Below are 22,404 nucleotides of genomic sequence, written 5' to 3' on the forward strand. Positions count from 1 at the left end.
GTCCTGGTAAATACACACACACACACACACACACACACACACACACACACACATGCACACACGCATGCACGCATGCACACAAACATGCATGCAAGCACATGCATCCACTCTCATCCTTAACTGGAGCCAATTGTTCATACCAGCAATTCCAGTGACTCAAGAGGCTGAGCTCTTAGAATGGCAGCTTGAAGCCAGCCCAAGCAGGAAAGTCTGTGAGACTCTTCTCTCCACTAACTACTAAAAAAGGTGAAAAGTGATCTGTGATTCAAGTGGTAGAGTGTTAGCTCAGGGACAGTGCCTAGACCCTGAGTTCCAGCTCTGAGATTTTTTTTTAATATACACCCTTTGCCTTCCCCACCCCCACAGACCATAAATCCAGATTTTGGTCATACTAGATCTCACTTTTGCTCCTGCCACTTCCATATCACTGCCACAAATGGCCGGTGTGTGGCCAGCCACGGGTTAAGAAGTGAATTTACGCAAGGAAGGCATAACCAGGTCAAGCCCCAGAACACTGAGGTACTGGCCATACCAGTCTCTCATCCCCCAGTTCCCTGGTCCTGGAATCTTAAGTCTGTGCCTCTGTATTCTGGGTATCCAGAATTGTCTAGAAGGACCTGAGAGGCCAAGCTGGGGCTGGGAGATAGACTTGGCTGTGATAATGTTCGTTGACATTTCCTAGACAACAACAGATACTTCCAAGCCACCTGGGCCTCACCTCTATGCAGCCCAAGATCCTTCTTGCTTGGGCAGCCTTCAGTCAGCTATCAAGCTCAAGTGGGTCAGAGCCACTGGCAACCACCCTTCCCCCACTCCACTGCCAGCCTGCTGGGAGGGACATGCAGCAAGAGGCCCAGCTGAGGAAAAGGACAAGACATCCCATGACTGAACCTCACCCCTCCAGAGGTAAGGGAGAACCTATGCCAGCTGGCACTGCTGACATAGAATCCCCTGGAAGTGGCCAAAGATATGGACAGCCGGACTTGGGCCCCAATGAAAAGCTGGACTATGCAGGTCTCTGGCAATTTAAGACTCATTGTAGACCCTGACGGGGCAAAAGGCAAGGTTGTAATGGAAGAGGGGCAACATCCGAAGTCAGGAAGAGGAAGACAGGAACCCAGGAAGGGGACAGAGAAAGATGAGGAAACACACACACACAGACACACAGACACACAGGGGTAGCCCAAGGTCTCATCAGTCCCTGAGCACCCGAACATGCCAAACCCCGAGTAGATGGCACTACCGTCCTCAGACCAACTGTAGACAAATCTCATCCTCTCACACGTCTGGAATGGCTCATAACACAGCATGGCATTTCCTACTGTACATAACTCTATGCAGAAAACTCATCCACCTTATTTTTGGTTGTCGGTCATGGGGTTTGAACTATGGGCCTGCACGCAGTCCCTCAGCTCTTCAGCTGAAAGTGTGCGCTCTACCACTGGAGCCACAGCACCACCTCTGGTTTTCTGGTGGTTCATTGGAGATAAAAATCTTACAGACTTTCCTGCCCAAGCTGGCTTTGTACTGCAAGCCTCAGATCTCAGCTTCCTGAGTAGCTAGGATGACAGTTGTGAGACACTGGCAGCACCCGGCTTCAGTTACCTTCTTATAGCCAGGTGAAACCCAACTTGTCAGGCTACAAACCACATGCAACCCTTCACTTCAGACTTTGACACCAGCATCCAAAACTATATTTCCATGGATGGAGGGAATATAATTGGCACTACCCTCCCATCCCTGCTCCGATTAGCCCACTCCCTGCCTAAGACAGGCCACGACTTCTGGAGTTGTTGGTAAGGCAACGCCCACCCTGCTGTGACTTCACAGTGGGGCAAACCTGGAGAGTTTTTAGAAATTTCTGTACACTTAGGCTAGCATCTGGTCTCCCAACGACAGGACCCCCATTGCTTCACCATCACTTGCAAGCAAGGGTGTATTTCTGTTTTTTTTTTTTTGTTGTTGTTGTTGTTGTTGTTTTTGTTGAAGGGCTTGAACTCAGGGCTTGGGAACTGTCCCTGATGATGATTTTTGCTCAAGTCCAGTTCTGTACCTTTTGAGCCATGGCGCCATTTCTGTTTAGAGATTGGGGTTGACACTCTCATGGAACTTTCTTGCCATGCCTACTCTGGTGGAGTCTGCTTAGCATGGGAAACCTTCTTTCAAACCTGAGAATGGGGCTTCACAGAGACCTATCTCTGAGAATGGTACTTCACCGAAGTCAACCTCAGAGAATGGGGCTTCAAAGAGACCTATCTCTGAGAATGGGACTTCACCGAAGTCTACCTCAGAGAATGGGGCTTCAAAGAGGCCTACCTCCTGGAAAGGCTGGCAAGCCCCTGGGAAAGATGTGTTTCTGTCCCTGCTTTTCTTTTCTTCACTGTATAAGAGTGCCTATTAATCTTTTACTGTTTCTGCTGCTCATTGTACTTACTCATGCTCAATGTTCCCTTATTCAAAGCTCTTTCTTAAGAGTGTTGATGACTCCAAAATCTGATGAGTGTCTTAAAAATATGACTAACTCACCAGAGTTAAGTGCTACCCTGAAAGCCCCTCTTATGGAGGCTAGTAGACAAGTCATAAGTAAATATAAAAGTATTGGGGGTTTCATGACAGCAGAAGGAATTGTTTGTAAGAGATTTACAAGAAGCTGTAGGCCGGCTAGAACAGAAAGAATGTATGGCAATTGCTGGGAGAACTACTTAGGAGAAAGAATTTCCTGTTACTCTCTTTCATTTACTAAGAGACTTGCTAGATCTAGGCCTCCTTGGTGCTTACTATTAAAGAAGGAACAGGAAAGATCTTATGGGACAGTTAAGGCCTCTATAGAAAAAGGTAATGGTTAATTGGTGATAAACATCGAAACTCATTGTATTTCTTAAAAATAGAGATAAGCCAGAAACAAGTGCCTATCAGGCGACGAGCTGGTAACCACCCAAGAATGAAGCCCTGCAGCAAGATTGTGTAACCTTTTGCCCTTTCTCCTGGAGACTTTTGCTATAAAAGTTTGTTATCCTCTGCACTAAGTCACACTCAGCATCCACTCCTCTTGTGTGTGAGTTGTCTGTTTGCCATCTCCCCACCTATTCCAGTTCCTCCACTAGGTGTCCTCCGTCATCCCGACAGAGCCAGTCCACGGCACTTTCCTGCCTGGGCTGGGAAATGAGATCCTCTGAATCTCAGCCTCCCGAGTAGCCAGGATGACAGGCGTGAGCCACCAGCACAAGGCTTACTGTGTCTGTCTTTAGAATTTCCATGTAGTCCTCCTCTATACACTACCACCTAGACACTCCTCTATCTCCCCCACAGAAAGCAAAGAAAGGCTTGGAATTTGGTTAGGGCCATGGGCATTAAAGAGCTCCCTCCACATCTCTCCCCCTCTCTAAGCTCCCATCTGCCTCCTCTGGATGGACTGGTCCTCTGGGACAGGTCAGACCCACTAGGACTTCTGGGGTTTGCCCTGTATCCCCCCAACCTCATCCAAGTTGTACCTGAGGATTTCTGGGCCCATTTCCCCGGTGGAAGATGTTGGGAGGGTTGCTGATAACCACCTCCAGGGGTGTCCAGGGCAGAAGGAATATCCAGCTCTCCTCTGTCAAAGAAAGAGACACTAAGCATGGATGGATTTACTAAGAGCTACAGGGCATAGCCAACCATCTGTCACCAAGGTCCATCTGAGTGCTATTTTATTTTCACAGTCCTGGGGCTTGACCTCAGGGTCTGGGCACTGTCTAGGAGCTTCTTCTGACCGAGGCAAGCACTCTTCCACCTGAGCCATGGTGCCGCTTCTGGCTTTTTCTGTGTATGCGGGACCTAGGAATTGAACCCAGGGTTTCCTGTGTGCTAGGCAAGCCCACTACTGCTAAGACACAATCCCAACCCTGGATAGCTGTTCCTCTGTGAACCCTCGGGCCTGTCTCGGGATAGTCTTTCACATCAATACTGAGTTTCTCACCAGCAGCCCTGGCTGTAAATAAACATGCTCAACTATGTTGTAATTTATCTACAGCATCTTTGCTCTCTGTGCTTCCTGTCAGATCCTCTTTGTTAAGAAAGACCCCCTTTCAAGTGCTGCCTCTAAAAAGCCCGCTCCAATCGCCCTGACAGAGCAAGATCTTCTCCGCTCTGCAGGCTGCCTGCCTTGTCAGGCTCTGCCTTCCAGCTGGTGTGGGTTAAGAGCACACGAAGGAGTAGGCCTGGCTTCCACCACCCAATTTCTGAAGGCTCTGATATACTACCTAGGACCAGTGCTGTATCACATTCTGTGAGAAGGCACTCAAGGCCCAGGCAGTCTGGGGGCAAAAAGATGGGGCCATTTTTGTGTGTGGACTTGAACTCATGTTCTGGGAGTAGTCTCTCTGAGTTTTCATGCTCAAGGCAGTGCTCCACAAATTGAGCCACAGCTCCACTTCTAACTTTTTGGTGGTTCCATGGAGAGTAGATTCTCACCAGCTTTCCAGCTTATGGCTGGCTTTGATCTTTGATCCTCAGATATTTGCCTCCTAAGTAGCCAGGGTGTCAGACGTGTACCTGAGCCAGAGGTGATGGGCCCCAGACCCTTTCTTTGTTTATCTCATGCCAACAAGCAAGTCGTAGTTAAAATAGTCATTTACAAGGGATCAAGTTCCTCTGTTAGGTCAGTTAATACAAGGAGATAATGTGCCTTTGGAAAAGGCTAGTCTGAGTTGGCCTAGGTGAGTGTGTGTGTGTGTGTGTTTGTGTGTGTGTGTGGGTGTGGGTGTGTGTGTGTGTGTGCATGTGTGTGTGAGTTTCAGGGATACCTACCCCCATCTCTGCAGTGCCTCATCCTCCCAGTGGTGAGTACATCCAGAATCCCCACCCCCAGGAAGGTGGGTAGGGGAGGGTATATAAGGTCACATTGAGTGGGATGATCTGAATTCTATCCTGAAACTGAAGCCTGGAGAGCTAATGGAGAGAAGGGGAGGTTTAGAGAAGCATCAAAGAAGCCCCTTACTTTTGGCTACAAGTACCAAAGAGAAGACTGAATCCATTTTTTTAGTAGTAAGATAACAGGTGCCCACTATTCATTTATTTTATCATTTTTTTCTGAGCCCTAGGACTTGGATTCAGGGCCTTGGTGTCGTCCCTGAGCTTCTTTCATTCAAGGCTGAGGCACTACCACTTGAGCCACAGCACCACATCTGGCTTTTTTCTGGTGGGGGGAGGTGGTTTTGGGGAGATAAGAATATCACAGACTTTGCTGCCTGCGCTGGCTCTTAGTCATGACCATCAGACCTCAGCCTCCCAAATAGCCAGGATGATGGATGGGAGCCACCAGGGCCTGAATGCCACCATCCATTTATATTCTTCTAGGGCCAGTGCCGGCCACCTGCACTGTACCTCCCCCTTATTGTGAGTGGGAAGTAATCATGAGTGGGTTTGATACTTCAACAGCCCGCCTACTTACCTTTGAGCATTGTATCCGATCAGTTTGATGGCAGCTACTTCCTTATCCACAGCAATGACTTGGCTCTGTCACAAGAACAAAGGTACCACAAGAGCTGCCAGGTCTGGAGTCTTTCCTCTGCACCCCGCCCCCCTACCTGAAATGACACACCCCAGCAAAGCGAAGTAGACATAGAGTGAATTCATTTTCTTATAACCAGGGTCTGGCCAGATAGATGGCAGTGAGGATCAGAGGCCCAGGATCATGCTGGGCTGTTGGACAACATGATGCCTCGTCATTCACTTTCCTTTAACTGTCTTAGCAGAGGGTAGTGGGGAAGTACTCAGAGGATGGATGGACAATGAATAACCATCATGTTCTAGCCCGGGCACAGAGTGGCTGACCTCAGGGAGCTATTTCAACAGGCTGAGCAAGACAGCTCCTGACCCACAGCCCACCTCCAGAATTAGAGGGTTACCGTGGGTCCCAGCCACATGGAGACGCTGAGCCACCTCCTCCAGGACACATTCAACCAGTTTCTGAAAGAGAGAGAGAGACAGAGACAGAGAGACAGAGAAAGAGACGGAGAGGGAGCGAGAGAGAGAAAAAAAGCAAGCAAGAAAGAAAGCAAGCAAGAAAGAAAGAAAGGGAAAGAAAGAAAGCAAGCAAGCAAGCAAGCAAGCAAGCAAGAAAGAAAGAAAGAAAGAAAGAAAGAAAGAAAGAAAGAAAGAAAGAAAGAAAGAAAGAAAGAAAGAAAGAAAGAAAGAAAGAAAGAAAGAAAGAAAGAAAGAAAGGAAGAAAGAAAGAAAGTCAAAATTGGACTTATGCCTGATGCCAGTGGCACAGGCATAATGCTATACAGGAAGCTGACGTATGAGGATCATGGATTTTAGCCAGCGCAGGCAGGAATGTTATGTGAGACTCTTATCTCCAAAGAACCACCAGAAATCCAGAAGTGGTGTTGAGGGCTGGCCATGCTCTCTGTCCCTCTGGGGAGCCACCCCCTGCGGGCCCCACCCCCAAGTCCTCCCAAGCTCCCTCTGCCACCATCCAGGGACAAGGGAGTAGACAGCTCCAGGGAACATAGATCCCTTGGTCTTATAATTTAAGCTTTTCACCCTTCCAGGCCCCCAAACCTAAGACACAATATCCATGCACCCACCCAAAGATAGCAGTTAGAAGTTACCAAAGGGTCCAGCGCTCCTTGTTACAACCCACTTCTACACACACACACACACACACACACACACACACACACACACACACACACACACAAACACACACAAACACACAAATCTGGCACAGGTGGTTCATGTCTGTCATCCTACCTACTCAGGAGGTTGTGGTCTGAGGATCACAGTTCAAAGCCAGCCGATGCAGGAAAGGCTCTGAGGCTCTTATCCTCAGGGAACTACCAAATAGATAGAGATGGACCTGTGGCTTAAGTGTCAGAGCACTAGCTTTGAGCTCAGAAGGTCAGGAACAATACCTATGCCCTGAGTTCAAGGCCCAATTCTTCTACCTCCAAACACACACAGACACAGACACAGACACAGACACAGACACAGACACAGACACAGACCCACACAGACACAGAGACACAGACACAGACACACAGACTCACACACACACACACACACACACACACACACACACACACACACACACACACAGGGACAGCTCAAGGCTTCAGCAGTCCCTGAGAACAGAACCACGAACTCATTCCACTAGGATAACATCCCACCCACAAGAAGGTGGCACTACCGACCTCAGACCCACTGTAGACAAATCACTGAGCCTCTCACACATCTGGAATGTCTCATAGACCAGCATGGCATTTCATACCGTACACACTGCTATGCAGAAAACTTAGCCACCTCTTTTTTTGTTGTTGCTCATGGGGTTTGAACTCTGGGCCAGGTCACTGTCCCTCAGCTTTTCAGCTGAAGGTGAGCACTCCCCCACTTAAGCCACAGCACCACTTCCTGTTCTCTGGTAGCCCTTTGGATATCAAGTCTCACAGACTTTTCTGCCCAAGCTGGCTCTGAACCATGGTCTTCACATCTCAGTCTTCTGAGTAGCTAGGATGACAGTTGTGAGCCACTGGCGACTTCCGGTTTCAGCCACCTTACATACCCAGAGGAAAACCATCTCATAAGGCCACAAACTCCTTGCAACCCTTCACTTCAGACTTTGTCACCAAGAATCCAAATCCATCCTTTACTGGAGAAAAAACAGACACAGCAATCCCAGCCCTGCACCCATTCACCCACTCACTGCCTGGCACAAGCCATGTCCTCTTGAAGCTGTGGCTTCATGCTGGGGTAAACTTGGGGAGTTCTTAGAAATGTCTGTACAGTGGGGTGAGCACCTGGTCTCCAAACCACAGTACCCCCCTTTTCATCCTTTGCACACCTGGACCATCCTTTGCAGGCAAATATGTTTTACTTTCTTTCTTTTTTCAGTTGTGGGGCTTGAACCCTAGGCCTGGGTGCTGTCCCTGGGCATTTCAGCTCAAGGCAAGCACTCTACTACTTAAGCCACAACACAACACCACTTCTGCTTTTCTGGCAGTTCGTTGGAGATAAGAGCTTCAGGGTTTTTCCTGCCCAGGCTGGCTTTGACCCCTGATCCTCAAATCTCACCTGCTGAGTACCTAGGATGAGAGTCATGAGCTAGTGCCACCTGGCCAAAGATACTTTTCCATGCCTGTCATCCTATCCCCTCAGGAGACTGAGATCTGAGGACTGCAGTTGGATGCCACCCTTGGCAACAAAGTCCATGAGAAATCTTTATCTCCAATTATAAACACCCAAACAAATTGGAAGTGGAGTTGTGGCTCAAATGGTAGAGTGCTAGCTTTGAGTATAAATGACAAGGGATAGGACCCAGTCCCTAGTTTCAAGCTTTTTCTAGCAAAGACCCACCCAAGAAAGGGAAGCAGGTGGGCATACAGGAGCTGAAAGCTCACACATAATACTCAAGACTTCCAGAACAGACCCCATCCTGATCTGATTCTCTAGATTCTATGTCCTACATCATGGTAATCTTAGATGGAACTTACCATGCACCATCAGGATGTTCAAGTACAATCGCATATTCAGGATCCCCTGACCTTATCAAAGACTCAAGATCTCTCACTGTCCTGCCTCTACACTGGGTAGGGAGGTGAGGTCTAGTTATCCAACCACAGAATGTGGGAATGAAAGGATTTCTCAGTCAAGGGACACAGACTCAAGGGCTCCAGGTCCCTCTCTCTCAGGAAGGAGAAAAGGGCTGATCTATCCCAGGAATGTTCCTGGGTTGTGAGTATCCTCAAAGAAAGAACCCTGCTCAGAGACCAGTGCCTCTGGTTTTCCCACCAGCCTCTATCCAAACCTGCCCCACCTTCAGTCTGCCCTCTCTGAATCCCAGATCTGCATCTAGACTAAAGGCTGAGCCTGCAAAGAGAACCATCTCTGCCTCTGAAATGGCAATCACGGGGTCCTCGCGCCCCCTAGAGGAAGTCTGGGGCAACAAGGGTCCTTACTCCCACCCTCATTCCCTGGATGTCCTGTGCTAGTGGCCAGCTTACTTCTGTCTCTGGTGGAGGAAAGAACGGGGGGGGGGGAGGTGTCAACTTCAGATTGTGCCCTGGAAAGTCCCAGGCCCCAAGGATGTACTGCACAGGCATCCTGCAGTGGACCATAGCCAGGTGGTCAATGGTGACCCATGTGCCAGGACTCTTAATAGCAGTGTGGCTGGGTGAAAGGCTCTATCACTTTTGGTCTAGGTTTTCAGGCGAAGTCATGGCTACAATGTCCTGAGACTCTCTTCCCTCTTCATCTTCCTGCTTATTCCTTGCCTCCCCCCCCCCGACACTCCCTCACAACAATACCTCCCTAGCCCTTGGACAGCTTGTTCTTATCTGACCAGAAAATAAACTCATTGGCACCAGGGATGATTGAAACCTGGTGACCCACCCTGAGTCCTAATGTCTACCTGAGGCTGCTTCCCTCTGCAGTCGGCTACCACACAGCTCCTGGATATCAGAAAGTTGCTGAGGTGTCAGTAGCTTGGTCCTACATACTGTCTTTAGGCTCTGAAATTGTCCCCACATAGATTGTGAATGGTTGGCTCCCTTATTCCAGGGACTCCAAACCAAGTCTCACATGTTCTCCCTTCTTCCTTCCTTTCCTCTTTTTCTCCATCTGGACTTCCCTCCTCTTTTTCTCTTTCCTTCCTTTCTCTCACTCCTGGACCTTGAACTCAGAGCCTAGGTGCTGTCCCTGAACCTTTTTACTCAAGGCCAACAGACTATGGCTTGAGCCACACATCCACTTCTGGTGTTTTCTTTTTGGTAGTTAGTTGGAGATAAGAGTTTTACAGGCTTTCCTGCTTGGGCCTCAAGCATCCATCCTCCCATCACAGCCTCCTATGTAGCCAGGACGACAGGCATGAAGCACCAGCATCCAGCTCAAACCAAGGTTTCTTCATGTGGCTGTGGAACCAGCACTGGAAACTCTCATTGTCTATGACCCCTCCAGAGCCTGGCACACACTGTAACTCTTTGTGGATAAATAAATGAGCGTCTGTCTACAAAAATACTACAGAAAAGTCCCATCCCATTCAGGTAAGCATCTTGGTGGGTGGGGCAAAGCCTGATGTAGCTCTCCCACAGTTCTCCCTTCTCCCTCTTCCCACCCTCCTTGTGCCACTGAACTTAATTGTTTTGGCTCTGAAGACATGATCCACGGTGTGCTCACTGGATTCTGGGGCCTCTGGGATGCCTATCTTCTCAAAGATCTCTGGCCAGCGGCTGACCGCTCTGTGGCACTCAATTCCCCACTCAGGAGTGAATGAGGGTGCCATGAGCTGAAGGCCAGGCTCAAGGGGCCTACTCTCCTACCCCTGGGGCCAGCCAGGATGGACCACCACATCTGGCCCCCAAGTTTCATGTTGCAGAGAAAGGATCCTCTAGGCATCTTGGGTATATGAATCTCCCAGAGTCCAGTGCAGGTGCTGAGAATCCTACTCATAGCTGGCAGGCTAGGGATGGTGAGGTCACAATCTCTGCTCCCCATGACATCCTCAATGTTATGTCTAGGTCTCAGGACCCCACCAAGAAGACCACCAAGAATCAGACTCTACAGCTGTTTTATTTAAACGAGCTGCAGCTCGGGCCTCGTCCTACACTCTGACACAGCAAAGCCCAGGAGGAGAGCCCCGAGCTAAGGATTTACAGGTCTTATGAAGGGACACAACCAGGTGGTTTAGCACCATGTGTTGCTCTGCTCTGAAACAAGCAACAAATGGGCACTGCCTCAAGTACTTTAACCCTTCACTGAACTGTGGTGGTCACACTAGAGAGAGTCAGAGGAGAATCAACAGCTGCCGCATAAAAGCAATCAAGGCACAACGTTCATAGCCGGAGACCATCTGGATTGGGAATTCTGCTTGTGATATTTTGAATGTCATTGATTGTTGGCTGAAACGGTTCATCTAATTTGAGCCATAATCCCAGGCGTTAGTGGAAATTGCCAGCTTCAAGAAAAAACCCTGGAAAAGGTGTCATTTCAGTTGTCCCAATCAAACTTAAAGGGTTCCAAAGTTAGCGGTCCCCTTTTCTTTCCAGACTGCCTACAGCAGGTTACAGAAACTGGCATTCAGCAAGCCCTAGCTAACTGCCATGGCCTGATACCGAGCAGGCTCCAACAGGGGGAATGCACTTGCCCACCACTGCCCAGCAGGAAACAGCACAGGCAGGACATAGATCAGAGTCTGCAGGATTCCAGGGAGGACTTCCCACCAGTGCACTCCCTCGGGAGGGAATCCACGCCACCAGTGGGAGCCCAGAGCCCCCTGCCCAGATGCCCATGGACACCATCAATGCCCTGGGTAAGGTTGCCCTCTCATCCTTGGTAGTGGTGAACCATCTGCAATGTCACACCGTTCACCACTTCCCAGACCCTCCTAGCTTCACAGCCCCTGCCCTACTCCCCCCTCCATCTTGTTCCCTAATTACATTTGGCAGATACACCCTTGAATTAGCTCCAACTATAGAAACGAGAACAGACTGTCTGGCTGGAAGAGTGCGGCTGTGGTCACACTCGTCTCACAAGCCTTCAGGCTTAAGACAGAAGGTGTCCACTTTGGTCTGTGGTTCACATAGGCCTCCTAGGGGAGACCCACACAGGCCAAGCAGCTACTGTGGGCTATAGGAAAGGGGGAAGAGAGAGGTGGAAAGGAACGTCTACTGAAATCTTCCCCAAAGGAGCCATGAAACAGTGAAGGTGAAAACAAAAATTATGGCTGGTCTCATACTTGGCATTGCTGAAAAAAGAACAACAAATACACACACACACACACACACACACACACACACACACACACACACACAAATCAAGAACAGTGACTGTAGACTCATCCATGCAGCACCTGCAATTTGCCAACTGATCACTCACCTGAGCACAGTCAGGCGCTCTCTCTGTCTGTCTGTCTGTCTGTCTCTCTCTCTCTGTTTCTCTCTCTTTCATGCACGCGCACACACACACACACACACACACACACACACACACACACAGACTCAGAGTAGTGCCCCTCCTGAGTTTGTTGGTTCCTCATCTGGGACAATCTACAAGCTGGAGCACGGGAGTTCCCTTGTCAGAACCAGGGGCTCGACCCAAGGAAGCACTGCTCTAATAATGCTGAACCACTCTGCCTCTCCCTTTCTCCAGGACCAGACACTTTCCCTTGGGAATAACCAGCCTTGACTCCCCATTCACCAAAACCCTAGGCCAGGACTCTGGGTGAAGGAATCCTGAGACAGGTGGCTCTTCAGAGCCTGGATTGAAAACAAGCAGGAAGTCATGGTGCCCCCAGAGAAGTGTCTGACCCGGGGTGGGGGCAGTGTTGGGGAAATGGATGAGATCCTAAAGGCTACAGACATGGATGAACTTCCTACTCCAGCCTAGATGCTTCTGGGTGACTTGGTGGATTCTTGGGGAGGATGAGGAAACCAGATGGGCCTGGAGCACCAGGAGATGGTGGCAGAGCTGGGAAATGTGATTACCCTGGGAGTGCTGTTGACAGCTGGAGTGGGGGGACCAGCAGGGTGTATCTGTGTTGGAGGGGCATGTTCTTCCCAGACATTCACCTTCTATCTGATCTCTAGTGCCCTCATCTCCCTAGTGGGCTCTTCTGGGACCCTCCTCAGGGGAAAGGGTGACCGAGCACAAAAGACAAGGGCTCACACAGAACGGGGGGCTATCTTCTGCATCCAACACCATCCCACCACCAGAAAAAAGGAAAACTCCCAAGAAGGCAGGTGTGGAGGTGCTGTTCCCCACCTCTGACTAAAGCCACCGAGTTCACCCAGGGAGAGAAAGGGTGAAGATGCATGGCTCTGTGGCTCCCACTGCTCTAGGCCAGGGGCTCACCCATCCCTACATCTGCCTTTTTCCTGGAACACTGGCCACTAGGGATGGGGGTGGGATCCCCGGATCAACATCCACTCCTCCAGCCCCCACTCCTGGGGCGCATTTGTGGCAGTCAGGGCTGGCCTGCCTGGTGCTGGGGAGGCGTGTTTGGGACACAAGAGGGGAGGCAGGAGTCACGGGTCTGGGTCCGGGTCCGTGGGGGGTGTGGGGTAGGGGGAGGTCATGAGGTGCAGACCCGAGGGGCTTCCACTGGGGACCAGGACCAGGTCAGGGCCGCAAGAAGGCCAGGGATGCACCATCTTTGGATGATTCCAAGAGGCGCCACGGGTCCAAGCTGGCAGCAACCCATTTCAAACGAGGTGCCACGGGGAGGGCAGGAGAAGGGGCCGGGGCAAGGGTGGGCAGGTGGCAGGGCTGAGCTCGCCCCCTCCACAGCTGAGCTCCTGGTGCAGGGGCCTTGGACTCAGGGCCTACATGGCCTCTGAGCCTCCCTGGGGCTGAGAGGGATGTGCCTGCTGTGCTGGCTTTGTGTCCTCTGTGCTCCTGGCCCAGACCTGTGCTCCTACAGCAGAGGAGGCCAGTCATGGATGCTGACACCCCTGGTGCATGTGCCTGCTCTTCTCTGCTCGCTCTCTGCCCCCACTTTTCATGCAGGCTGCCCAGCCCCTGCTGCACAAGTATGCCAGCTCCCATGTGCCCCTGGCTGCAGCAACTATGTGCCCCTTCAGCCACACCCTGTCCTCCCCTCAGTCACACTCCCTCCCCACCTTGGCCATGTCCCCGCCCCTGGCTTTGTGCTGCACTGACTCTGCCCTAAGACTACCAGGCCATGGCAGAAGCAGCCTCACCTCAGCTCAGGGCTTCCCCCCAACCCCAGCAGCTGCCTGGGAAAATTGAAGATCCCCTCAGCCCAATCACTGGGGGATACTCTTCTCCATCCACCCCACACACCAAGCAGGTGCAAGATAATGCTCTGAGTTTGTGTGTGTGTGTGTGTGTGTGTGTGTGTGTGTGTGTGTTGTGTGATTGTCCTCTCAAGGACTCAGAACATTGAATCTTTTGAGATGACAGCACACAGCACATTTAAAAAAAAAGCACTAAGAACTCTGTGTAATGGATTTAACACAATGTGCCTTTTGAAGGACTCAGCACATAGCAACTTTTGGGATCCTCATGGTAATTTAATTACCAATAAGATTAGACATGCCATTTTGACATCACTAAACTTAAATATCATCATATTATGGCATTATATGTCATAGTGACATTAGAGACATATGTGAATTCCTATTCTGTGATTTCATTCTATTACAAGCTAACAATATTGGTGGATATCAGAAATCTATTGTGACCTCAAAGCCATTGTGACATGAAAATCCCTTTGTGACATCACAGTGCCATTGTGATATCATTAGCCTGTTCTGATATCACAAACCTGTCCTGTCCATTGTGACCTCATCACCAATGTGACATCACAAGCCATTGTGATGTCACATTGCTATTGTGACATTACAATCACCTTGATACCTCCCAAACCCATTATGACATCTTTCGCACCTTTGAAAAAACACATGGCCTTTGTGACATCACAGTCCCTCTGTGTATCCGTATCCTCATTGTGAAATATCAATTGAGATCAGATATGCCATTGTAATATCACAAAGCATTTACAATATAATCATTGGTATGACATCACATTGTCATTTTGACAATATCAGGTCATTGTGACATCACAAATCTGTAATGACATCATACCACTATGACACCACATTGTCATTGTGACAACAGATATACATTATGAAGGCCTATTACGTGATTTCGTTGTATTTCAAATGTGGGTTCATATCAAAAACACATTTTGACTTCATAACCATTGTGACATGACAATACCTTTGTGATATAACATTGCCATTGTGATATCTCTAAACAACTGTGACAACTCAAACATGTTCTGTCCTCGTAAGTTTTGTGACATGTTGCCACTGTGTTAGGCCCATTGAGAGCTCAATCTATTTTCGATCTCATATTATTTCAGGTATGACATTAAATATTAGAAATATACTGTGATATTATGAATATTGTGACATCACACTGCTAGATGTAATGACCATTGTGTCACATTGTCACATCTGTTCTGACTTCATCACATTTGTGCCAACAAATGACTTTGGAATCCTCACAATCCCATTCTAAACTCATATACTCATTATAAGTTAATGACAATTGAGGTCTGGAATGCCATTGTCACATCACCAAACTACTGCGACATCACAAAACTATTTTGAACTCATCACTATTATGGAATCACCAACTAATTGTGACATAACAACACTCTTAGGACATTATAATTTGACATCATATTGCAATTGTGATATTACTGAACCCTCATGCTTTCACAAACCTATTATGATCTCATCACATCTTAGAAAATTATGGCCTTTGAGACATCAAGCTCCTTCCGTGAACTTGTATCATTGTGAACTTGTAGCAATTGAAAATAGAAATAAGATGTGATATTGCAAACTAGTTTTGACATCACTAACCCATTTTTATATCATTAACACTTTGACAACCAGAACCTGTTAAGAACCCTAGCACTTTTGACAAAAAACATGGCCTTTGTTTCATCACAGTTCATTTGTATATGTCATTGTGACTTCATTCTCATATCCTCACTATAAACTAATGGCAATTAAGATCTGACATGCCATTGTGACATCATAAACCCTTTGTGACACCATCACCAGTGTGACATCAGACTGTCATTACGGCACCATCAGCTCATTGTGACATCACCAAGCTACAGTGACATCATAGCATTATGACATCGCATTGACATTTTGCTGTCATAGACACATTGTGAATGTATATCTTGTGATTTCATTCTATTTCAAATGTGGCGTATCAGTTGATATCAGAAACACATTGTGACCTCATAACCATTGTAAGATAATAAACCCTGTGTGACATCATAACCAGTGTGACATTATATTGTTGTTATGACATCTTTAGCTTATAGTGACATCACAAAATGATAATGACAGTATAGCATTTACCATTCTCATTGTGACATCATTGTCACATTATGAATGCCAAATCTGTGATTTCATTGTATTTGAAATATGGCATGTGGGTTGATATCAGAAAGTCATTGTGATGTCATAACCATTGTCACATCAAAATCCCTTTTTGACATCCATTTGGCAATGTGACATCACACTGGCAATGTGATGCTAGTAAGGCATCATGATATCACAATGGTCATGAACTCACAATGGATTTCTGGTATCAACCAACATGCCACATTAGAAATAGAATCAAATAACATAATAGGCAAACACAACGTGTCTGTGACATCAGAATGACAATGTGATGTTACAATGCTATGATGTCATTGTAGTTTTACATGTCAAAATGAGCTGATGGTGTCATAATAGCAACATGATGTCACAATTATGATTATGTCAGAAAGGATTTGTTATGTTTCAATGGTATATCTGATGTCAGTTTTCATTAGTTCCTCATGAGGATATGGATATAAAAAGGTTCTGTGATGTCACAGAGGCCATGTGTGTTTTCAAAGGTGATAAGTGGTCATAATAAGCTTGGGATGGCCCAATGTGAACCATAATGTCACAATGGAAATGAGATATCCCATTGGGTTTTTCATGTCACAGTGGTGATGAGGTCACAATGATTTTGTGATGTCACAGTTTGTTTGTAATATCAGAACGATATATCAAATTTCAATGACTCATAATTCAATATGAGGATACCAGGTGATAGAAGAAGCTCCATAGTATGAGGTCATACTATGTGAAAACCCAATGGGACAGTGATTTCACAATGACAATGTGATATCTCACCATCCTGTTATAAGAATGTTTTGATGTCACAATTGGTGATGCAATACTGATGAGGAGGTTGCAATAGATTTGAGATGTCCCAAGGGGTTGGTGATGGCACAATGGCATGTGGGATCTCAATTGTCATTAATACACCATGAGTATATGAGTTTGGGAAGGGATTCTGATGTCAGCAAAGCATATGTAGTCAAAAAGGTGAAGAACTAACAGGTCTGAGATGTCACAAAGTGACGTAATGGTTATGATGTCCAGCGGTGTGATATCGTGATGTTACAGAGGATTTTAGATATCTCATGTCATATCTGAAATACGAGGTCGAACACAGATTTTCAACTCACAAAGGACCTAAGATATCACAATGGCATGTCACAAAATTATGAGAACAGGAGAGGTATTTGATGTCACATTGGGTTAGTGATATAACAAAGGCAATGTGCTGTGACAAAGAGATTTAGATGTCACAAAGGTTATGAGTTCACAATGGTTTCCTGATATCAATGCAGATGGCACATTTCAGATAGAATGAAATCAAAGAATAGGCATTCAAAATGGGTCTATGACATGAAAATGACAATGTGATGTCAAGGCAGCAATGATGATAGTATATGTACTCATTACCTTGCTCATGTAACTGTAATCCTCTGTACACTGTATTTACAATAAAAAAAAAACTCACAGAAGAAAAAAAAGAAAAATATGGCATGGTGTCATTGGGGTTTGGTGATGTCACAATAAATGGTGGTGTCATGATGACAATGTGATTTCACAGTCATAATTATTGCACAAAGTATTTGTGATGATAAAATGCTATGTGTGATAACAATTTTCATTAGTTCACTGTGAAAATATGAGTACACAAAGGGTCTGTGATGCCACAGAGGTCATTTTTTTTTTTATGTTTTTTTTTGTGTGTGAAAATACCATACAGAGAGGTTACAATTACATGGGCAAGATAATGAGTACATTTCTTATCAAACATTGTAGCCTCCTCCTTTGTTTCCCCTTCCCATTCTTTCCCATCCTCCCCCTACCCCCCCCACCCAATCCTCCCCACTCCCCCTCCCCCCTCCCAATGAAAGTTGTAAAGTTCGTTTTCGACATAACGACTTGTACATCTCAAGAGTTCACAATAGCTTTGTGATGTCACAATGTGATTGTGAAGGCACAACAGCAATGTGATGTCACAATGGTTTTGTGATGTCACAGTGGTGATAAGGTCACAATGAGTTTGTGATGTCATTATGAGTTTGTAATATCACACTGACATGTCCAATTTCAATTTCTACTAGTTCACAATGAGGAAACAATTTCAAAGAAAGAAAACCTCCAAAGACCATGAGTTTTTAGTCATAACTTTTGCGATATGCTGCCATTAGGATATTTTAGGCCTTTAGTAAGCTTATAATCTGTTTTCAAACTCATAATATTTCAGGTATGACATATGATATCAGAAATTGACTCTGACATGAACATTGTGACATCACATTGATAGACATCAAGAACATGGTGTCACATTGTGAACTCACAAATTTGTTAGGGCTTCATCACATTTGTGCCAACGACATGACTTTGGAGACAACACAGTCCCTTTGTGAACTCATATTTTCATTGCGAATTAATGACATTTGAGACCCGGCATGCCATTGTGAGGTTTCCAACCAATTGTGACAGCACAAACCTATTATAGTAGAAACACATTGTGATCTAATAGCCATTGTGGTAGCACAATCCCTGCATGACCCCATATTTCAATAGTGATATCACTAACCCAATGTGAAATTCCAATCCTCTCATACCCAATCCAGGTATGAAATGTGATACCCGAATCCAGTGTGACATCTTGATTATGGTGACATCACACTGATAGATGTTATGAGCATTTTGTCACATTCTGACAACACACACCTGTTAGGACTTCATCACTTTTGTGACAACGCATGCCTTTGGAGATATCACAGTCCCTTTGTGAGCTCATATACTCATTGTGGGTTAATGACAATTGAGATCACATGTGTCATTTTGATATCACTAACCCATTGTGACATTGTGACACACCTCTTGTAAACTCATCACCAGTGTTGCATCACCAATTGTGATATCAAAACATTACGAAGTCATCATATTGCAACATCACGTTGCCATTGTGATGTCACTGTTCCACTGTGTTTTCAAAAACCTACTGTGTCTTCACAGCATTTTATAAAATTCATAGCCTTTAATACTTCAGTCTTCTTCTGTGAACTCATATCCTCATTGTGCAATAGTAGCAACTGAAATTGGACATGTGATTATGAGATGTGACTTCACAAAATTATTTGATTTCATCACCAATGTGACATCACAAACCCATTGTGAGCTTTCATTGCCATTTGACAATCACTATCACATTGTGACATCCCAAACCTATTAGGACCTCTTAGCATCTTTGAAAAAACACATGGCCTTTGTGACATCACAGTCCCTTTGTGTAACTATAACCTCATTGTGATCTGACAATTGATATCAAACATGCCATTGTAACATCACAAACCCTTTGTGACATCACAAGTGTGACATAATATTGTCATTATGGCAGCATCAACTACTTTTGACATCACAAATCTACAATGACAAGATAGCATTATGAGATCATACTACCATTGTGATGTTATAATAAGATTATGAATGCCTGTTTTTAATCTTTTTTTTTTCAGTCCTGGGGCTTGAACTCTGGGCTTGGGTGCTGTCCCTGTTCTTCAGCTCAAGGTGAGCACGCTATCGCTTGAGCCACAGAGCCACTTCTGGTTTTCTAGTGGTTTTCATTGGAGATAAGAGTCTCATAGACTTTCCTGCCTGAGCTGGCTTTGAACTGCAATCCTCAGATCTCAGCCTCCTGAGTAGTTAGGTTTATAGGCACCGGCGCCCGGCTTTTTCATTCTATTTCAAATTTGACATGTGTGTTGATATCAGAAACATAATGTGACCTCATAACCATTGTAACATCATAAATCAGCAGTGACATCAAATTGTCATTATGACACCATCAGCTCATTGTGACATCACTAAACAACAATGGCATCAAAGCATTATAAATCACAGTGAAATTGTTATGACTTAACAGTGTGAAGGCCTATTCTGTGAATTCACTCTGTTTCAGAAACCCATTTTGACCATATAACAATTGTGATGTCACAATTGAGATATCCCATGCCACTCTGACATCATAAACCTATTGTGACATCACAAACCTATTGTGACCTCATCACGAGAATGGTATCAACAGCTAATTGTGGTATCAAAGCATTATTTTGAGATGATATTGTTGTATTGGCATTGTTATTTCACTGTCCCATTGTGTTTTTACAAACCTATTATGGACACATCACATCTTAAAAATTCACGGCCTTTGAGACTTCAAGCTCTTTCTGTGAACTCGTGTACTTATTACCTCTAAGGCAAGGAGACAAACCATTGAGTCACATTTAATATAATAATCCAATTTACACTAGAAAAGAGACTCTGATTACCTTATCCTGGACTGGATAACCAGGTCCAAGATCAGCCTTGACCACCAAACCTCAGACCTCCAATGGGCAGCCCTGCCCTATCTTAATTGGTCTGAAAACCACCAGCCAAAAAATTATGATCTCCAAAGCTCCAAACCTCAATGGGCAAGGCTTTTAACTTTTCCATTACTCCCTCCTTCACTACAGACCTGTCATTCCTTTCTGGTCTTTCTCTTTTTCCCTTCCACCATTTCCTTCTTCTCTTCAGACCTCTCCAGTCTCCACAGGCCTACACTACTCTGCCCTAATGACCACTTTTCTGTTTCCTCTGTTCTCAGGTTTTTCCCTTCCTGCTGTCTTACCACTTTCTTCCATCCAGGTAGCTCTCATTTTTATATCCCCTTTCAATGCTCTGAAAATGCAAATTATATATAGGTTGTACCTCTCCTCACTCCAACGGGTCTTCTGTCTGTTTTCAACCGTCACTTCCCAAACTGCCCAATGTTCAATCACTTCTTGACAGCTCACCAAGTGAGGCTTGACACCTTCACCTTTGGTGGCATTCCCCACACTCTCCGGTGGGCCAAGCCAAGAATTTACAAAGATTAATGGCTCCCACAGATAATTCTGGCTCCACTGGTTATTACAGTATCCTCATAGTGAATTAGAAGAAATTGAAATTGTATATGTCGTTGTTATATTACAAACTTGATGACAGGCTCTTCAGTAAATGGTGCTGGCTAAATTGGTTAACTATTTGTAGAAAACTAAAGCTAGATCCTTATATATCACCCTGCAGCAGAATCAACTCCAAATGGATCAAAGTCCTCGGAGTCAAACAGACATTCTGGAAACTTTACAGGATGGAATAGGAGAAACCCTAGGTCTCTTGGCACAGGCCGAAATTTTCTTTTCTTTTCTTTTCTTTTATGGGTCCGGTCGTGGGGCCTGAACTCTGGGCCTGGCACTGTCCCTCAGCTCTTCAGCTCAAGGCTAGCACTCTACCACTTGAGCCACAGCGCCACTTCCGGCTTTTTTCTTTTTGCTTATGTGGTGCTGAGGAATCGAACCCAGGGCCTCGAGCATGCAAGGCAAGCGCTCTACCACTGAGCCAACTTCCCAGCCCTGAAATTTTCTTAATAGAGACCCAGAAACACAACACATAAAAGAAAGGTTGGACAAATGGGATTGCATGAAATTGCAGAGCTTCTGCATGGCAAAGGACATAGCTAGCAAGATCAATAGAAAGCCCACGGATTGGGAGAAGATCTTCAATAGCCATACAACAGACAAGGGTCTCATATCCAACATATAACTGGAAATCAAAAAATTAAATTCCCCAACAACACATTTTCAAAGAAACAACTGCCCAATAAATAAGTGGGCTAAAGACTTACAGAGAAATTTCTCTGAAGAGGAAAGAAGGATTGCCATTAGACACATGAAGATATGCTCAACTTCTCTAGCCATAAAAGTAATGCAAATCAAAACCACATTGAGATACCACCTCACCCCAGTTAGAATGGCTGTAATCAAGAACGTTAATAACAACAGATGCTGGAGTGGATGTGGACAGAAGGGAACCTTACTGCATTTTTGGTGGGAGTGTAAACTTGTTCAACCACTTTGGAAAGTAGTAAAGAGGTTCCTCAAAAGACTCCACATAGAGCTCCCTTATGACGCAGGAATCCCACTTTTGGGCATTTTCCCAAATGTTCACAAACAAGACCACACTAAAGCTACCAGCACGACTATGTTTATTGCAGCCTTATTTACCCTAGCTAAGATATGGAACCAACCCAGATGCCCCTCAGTAGATGAATGGATCAAGAAAATGTGGTATATATACACAATGGAATTCTATGTCTCCATCAGAAAGAATGACATTTCCCCATTTGTTAGGGAATGGAAAGTCTTGGAAAAAATTATATTAAGTGAAGTAAGCCAGGCCCAATGAAACTTAGGTCCCATGATTTCCCTTGTTTGCAATAACTAGTATATGTCTGAGTCAAGCAGAAAAGGTCAGATAAGTTGATGTTAGGGAAATGAACCCTAAGATATGTATTCAAATGTTTTTTTTTCTTTCATGTGATTGTTTCTAACACATAAGATTATTTCTTTGTTGCTTTGTATGTCCCTCCCCATGGTATAACCTCTGCTTTCACTGTATTTGATGTTGTTATAATTTGTGGAGGGGAAGGGAAAAACAAATCGTTTAAATAGGTATT

Source organism: Dipodomys spectabilis, unplaced genomic scaffold (assembly GCF_019054845.1).
Source record: "Dipodomys spectabilis isolate Male_0828 unplaced genomic scaffold, ASM1905484v1 ptg000558l, whole genome shotgun sequence".
NCBI classification, from domain to species: Eukaryota; Metazoa; Chordata; class Mammalia; order Rodentia; family Heteromyidae; genus Dipodomys; species Dipodomys spectabilis.